We start from the raw sequence: 5,426 nt of genomic DNA on the forward strand, positions 1-5,426 counted from the left end.
GATAAAAGGTAGGGTTTTAATTTCTTTTTTTGAATTAAGGTATTTATTAGTGTCTATACAAACAAGCTACACCCACTAATTCAAAAATAGGAGGGTTTTTTCCTTCAGCAAGAGTACAGTCTTTAATGGGACTCTATTTGAATAAGAATTCCATATAAATAGAATATATACTTAGCACAAGAAAGCAAGGAAGGATTTTACATTACACAAAACAGACGTTCAGTTAGTTCAATCATGGTGAGTTACCCTTTCAACCGAATACTTACTTTTTATATTTATTATACAGACTGCAGTCAGTTTAGTATATGCCAACAATCACAGTTTTAATATTTAGTAGCTTGAAGCACTCTTAACTATTTACAAAGGGATATGTGATGTGGTCTTCATTTCAGAGGGGCAGTGCGACCGGGTTACTATCTGTTCTTTAATGTTCCATCTAACCATTTCATTGTCTCATCGTGGTCAGGGTCTTTGGTTGCTGAAGTTTTGAATATTTGCCGTTCTCGGTCCTTCAGTGCAGGTAACCCAATTGAATTTGCCATCTCTGAGTCAGTCATGGCCTGCCCCATGCCATGCTTATTTGCAAACACCACCAAAATGGCTTTTCTCAGCTCTTCTTCCTCCAACATGGCAGCTAACTCTGATTTGGGAATGCCAACTTGGTCTCGGACACGACTGCCTACTACAGAAATGACTGCATCTGTGTTTGAATAATAACGTCTCCAGTAGGGCGTGATACTTGTCCGTCCTCCTCAATCCCAGACTTGGGATTCAAGGTTCTTGTATGTTACTGTCCCAACGTGAAATCCAGTAGTAGAAATAGTAGTGACCACTTGTCCAACCTACAATCTGGACAAAATTATAGTTTTCCCGTGCCATCCTGTCCCAAAATTAAAATCTCCATTTCCTGGGTTCCAAACAAGACTGGAAAAAAATACTTGAGAAAAAGCCACCCATGATGAACCACCTGTCCACCCTTGTTGGTGGTCAGAGACAGGCTCCGGCCTCGGCAGTGACTCCTATTTGAGCCTTGGCCCTGCCACCTCCGCTCACCTTGGCCTCTGGCTCCGGCTTCAGCTCCAAAGTGGCTCCCTTGGAAGCCAGGTCTACCAGCAGCTTCCAAGTGGGACTCCTGGCGGGGGCAACGGGCCAAGAAGACTATGCATTAGAATCAGCGACCTTAGAAAAGGTAGTGTTTTAAAATGGGTTTAGAAATCAGGCTGTATAATAAGGCTAGAAATATATACCAGTTGGATTTATGCACTGACTAGAAAGACTCAGAATCATTCACTAATTTTCCCAAGACAGTGCAATCAATACGTGATGGATCATGTTTTGAACATGAGAGCTCATGCTCTTCCCTCTTTCCCAAAGCACCTGTCATTGTCTGTTTGTTCCGTCTTCGTTCATTGATCACATATTATTACAAAGCACTGGGGGGTACAGAGGTGTACCTGACACAGTCAATTCAATTTTATTTCCACAAACTTTATTGAGTGCTTAAAATGAGTTCTTCCTCTGTGTGAAGCAGCCTTGAGTTACGGCAATGGCTCAAGCCCAGCCCTTATCCCCAAGGGGCTGAGGGCCAGGGGTGGGTCATGGATAGAGGAGGAGACAGAGAAACAAACAACTGTCAAGTATGTTGTGTGCCCGCTCAGTGGTACAAATGAGAGCTTGGGTGACGTGATTCCAAAGGTTCTTCCCAGCAATGATTACGTTACGACTCATTAAAATCTGTACCATGTATTAGCATCAGCTTTTCTGTGAAATGTTAATGCTACTATTTAATATTAGTTCACTTTTGTAGGATTTAATTTTTTACAAGTTCAAATCTTGTATCCCAAACTAGATTTGAAGTTTCTTAACACAAAATCTGTTCTTACCTTTTTTGCTTCCTTAGCAAAAGTCAAAACTCAATAACTACAGATTCACTGACTATGAACGTCAATTACTTTCAAATAAACAGAAAGCCATGCTTTCTCCTCTTCCCCACATCCTAAATATTGGTGATGCAGAGTATTTATGTCTGGAGAGGTTGCTGGCAGGGATGGTCTCCCTTTTTCTCCCTATACTTGCTTTATAAGCTTAAGCCTTTAAAAAAGGGGGGGTACTTAATAGCATGAGGAAATCACACTATTAAGTGAAAAAGAGCAGAATACAAAATAGTATACATAGACTATATCCCAATTTGAGTAGAGAAATGGGAAGAAGAAACACATAATTGGAGCATCTAAGACGTCACCAGCCCGCAAACACAAATGCTGTCTCATAGTGTTTATATGCCAGAGTTTCTGTTCTTGCTCCCATCTGCACATGCACGAATGGGACTCCCCTTTAAAAGTTCCTCCAGAAGGGACCCCCACATGGGCTCGTACTTGACTCTCAGGTGCAGACACTAACCGGCACCAGCATGTTCTCCTCCCGCTGCGCCCCAGACACGGTCCGCGGCTGGTGAAGCCACATGAAGGGCTAATAGTGCCCACCAGGAAAATGTTAAGACCAGCTCCCTCTGTGTGACAAGGATATAAGTATTAAAATTCCTTAATTATTTTTCTGTGTTCTTTTTATATTTTCCAAATTTTCTAGATTATTAGTTTCTATAATCAGAAAAAATGTTGATTAAAAACATCTGCATCAAGTCTGGAAGATAGCGAGGGGGCTGCTGTTGCGAGTAACCCCAGCAGAAATCAGAGAACAGCAAGGAAAAAGCATGCAGGGAATGCATTGGCGTTAGAATTGCAGGGTCAATCAGCATAAAACCCTGCCGGACATCTCAGACCCGTTCTGGGAGGTACCAGCATCTGCGGGGATCCCACCATTGATTTAGTTCATAAAGCGTGAAGAGCTTGGAGCAAAACTGACTCCTGGTTGGCATGTTTGCCTGATGAGACTCAAGATTCACAAAGGCAAGGAAGTTCATTTCAGGGGGGAAAAAAATTGTAAGCCATTCATGTGCACCAATAGCTTTGGACTTGGCCGAAACCTCATAGGGAAAGCTCCTAGAGTTGTCCCAGGCAGCCTAATGAAGACATCTGCTGAACAGAGACAGCTGGCCAGAAATTTAATAAGACACCAGACCATGTTACAAAGAGAATATAGAGTATTGCTATGGAAAAATTAATAGTGTTGTGTGCATTAATGAGCAGGAACTGACTGAAGCATCAAAGGCACAAGGGGGCAATTTGGTTTCTAGAATGATAATAGAATTCATGAAAAAAAATGTTCATCCACATTCCCAGCTGAGGTCAGACAAGGCAGTACTCTGCCTTCCTGTTTCAGCTGTCAAAAATAAACAAGTGTCCTTTTTGTGTTCAAGTTAATGCTACATTTTTTGCACTTTTGTGCTTTTTGTTCATGATTTTGTTGTTTAAAACAGCTCCCAAGCATCGTGCTAAAGTGCTATCCAGTGCTCTGAGAGCAAGAAGGCTCGGGTGTGCCTTAGGGAGATCATACGTGTTGGATAAGCTTCCTGCAGGTGTGAGTTAACAGTGCTCCCGGCTGTGCGTTCGATGTTAATGGGACAATCTATATTAAATAAGGTTATCTTTAGACAGAAACACACAGAGTGATGTGTGAATCCAGCAAGGGCACATAAAACAAAGATATGTATTGATCTATGGGTGAAAATGTGACCAGACGCTCTCAGGAACCCAATCCTGTATTTCCCCAGGCCCATGGCTCACTATTTGCTAATTCAGTGTTCACGTTCACAGCAATTTTGCGGAACATCATTGCTACGAATGATGAGAATTGACTGTATTATCATTTCAACAAGTAATTAATAGAAAATGATTAGTGAGCTATATTGCATTAGTTTTTGTACTAAGTCCAAAATCTGATATGTCTTTTGCATTTAGACTGGCCATGTTTAAAGGGCTTAGTGACCACACGTGACAAGTGGCTTTGCCCTAGCCAGAGCTGGTCTAGCCTTGGACTCCACAAAGAAACTGAAACCATCAGACAGAGCTCCCCAACCATTGCCAAGATCCATGTCTGTCCCTCCATGGAGCTCTGGACCCCATGCTCCCCTGTCTCCAGGGAAGCTGCCCCTTCATCAGGCCCTTTCCTTCCTTATAATTTTTCTCTCTCCATTGGCTATTACCCTTCAGCATATAAATTTGCTTGTCTTCCCCATTTAAAAAACAAATAATAAAATGAGGGACTGTATGTGTCCCTCCAGCTTTTGGATGAACTTCTGAATTAGCATTATTCCTCTGCTGTATTATTTGTTCATTCATCCACCTTCTCACTGGACTAACTTTAGGGCAGTGATCATTTTCTACCGCATTTTATTCAATCAATATTTACTAGATCAAAGATTTTCTGTGCACTCAGCACTGTGATGAGGCCCCGAGCATACTATGATGACAAAAAACAGGCATATCCCAAACCTAAAGAAATCTTACAGACTAATGGGTGAGTCAGACATTATTCAGATAAACCCTCAAATAAATGCATAATTACAAGCTGCGATAAGTACTAGGAAGGAGTGCATAGGGTTTCCAGAACTTGTAACAGGAAGATCTGATCTATTTTGATCAGACTTTTCTGAAGAAGGAACATGGAGCTAAGTCAGAATTAGTCTACCAGAGTCCAAATTCAACTCATGAAAATGAAATCTTCAGTAGGGCAGGGAGTTTACTTCATCACCAAGTCTCCAACACCCTAAATCAGCACCTGGCATGTGGTAGGTCTTCAATAAATATTGGTGAATAAATGGATGAACTATGCAAAAGAGAAGAGACAGGGTAGGAAAGAGGGAGACAAAGAGCATTCCAATTCTATGAGAATAGCATGTGCAAAGATCCTGTGGTAGAGGAAACATGGCATGCTCAAGGAACTTAAAGGCCAGTGTGGAAGGGCAAAGAGAATGAGGGAGAGGATGGGATGAGATGAGGATAGAGACAGGAAGAAGCAATATCATCAACACATCACTGGCTACCTTGGACATTTTATTCTTCAACTAAAGAAATACAGCTTTTTAAGAGCAGAGGAGGGATAGGAAATGACATGACCAGATTTGGCTCTGGTGTAGAGTGAGGTGGAGGGCTGGGCATACATGTTGGAGGCCAGGAGTCCTGCCAAGAAATGAGATAGTAATAGTACTTTGGACTGATGGTGACCAAAGATGGAAGAAAGTGAATGGACCTGAGAAATATTTAAGTGTTAAAACGAACAGGACTTGGTGAAGTCACTGGATAAGACAGGGGACAGAGAGAGAGAAACGTCAAGGATGATCACTTAGTGTCTGGCCTCTGCCAATCAAGTGGAGCCATTCTCTGAGAGGAAGACAGTTGTGGGGATGAATCACAGTACTTGGTTGTTCTGGGTTTGAGGTATTCTTGACACACTCAAGCAGAAATGTAAAGGCTGTGCTGTGGGTTTGGAATTCAGAGAAGCCTGGGGTGGCAATATAAATTTGAAAG

The 5,426-nt window shown here is 42.0% G+C and overlaps 1 pseudogene; it reads right to left on the reverse strand.

The window, feature by feature from the left end:
- Nucleotides 1-413: 413 nt before the first annotated feature.
- On the reverse strand, nucleotides 414-957 carry LOC113251038 (ADP-ribosylation factor-like protein 1; annotated as a pseudogene).
- Between the last annotated feature and the right edge of the window lie 4,469 nt (nucleotides 958-5,426).

Source organism: Ursus arctos, unplaced genomic scaffold (assembly GCF_023065955.2).
Source record: "Ursus arctos isolate Adak ecotype North America unplaced genomic scaffold, UrsArc2.0 scaffold_10, whole genome shotgun sequence".
Lineage (NCBI taxonomy): Eukaryota > Metazoa > Chordata > Mammalia > Carnivora > Ursidae > Ursus > Ursus arctos.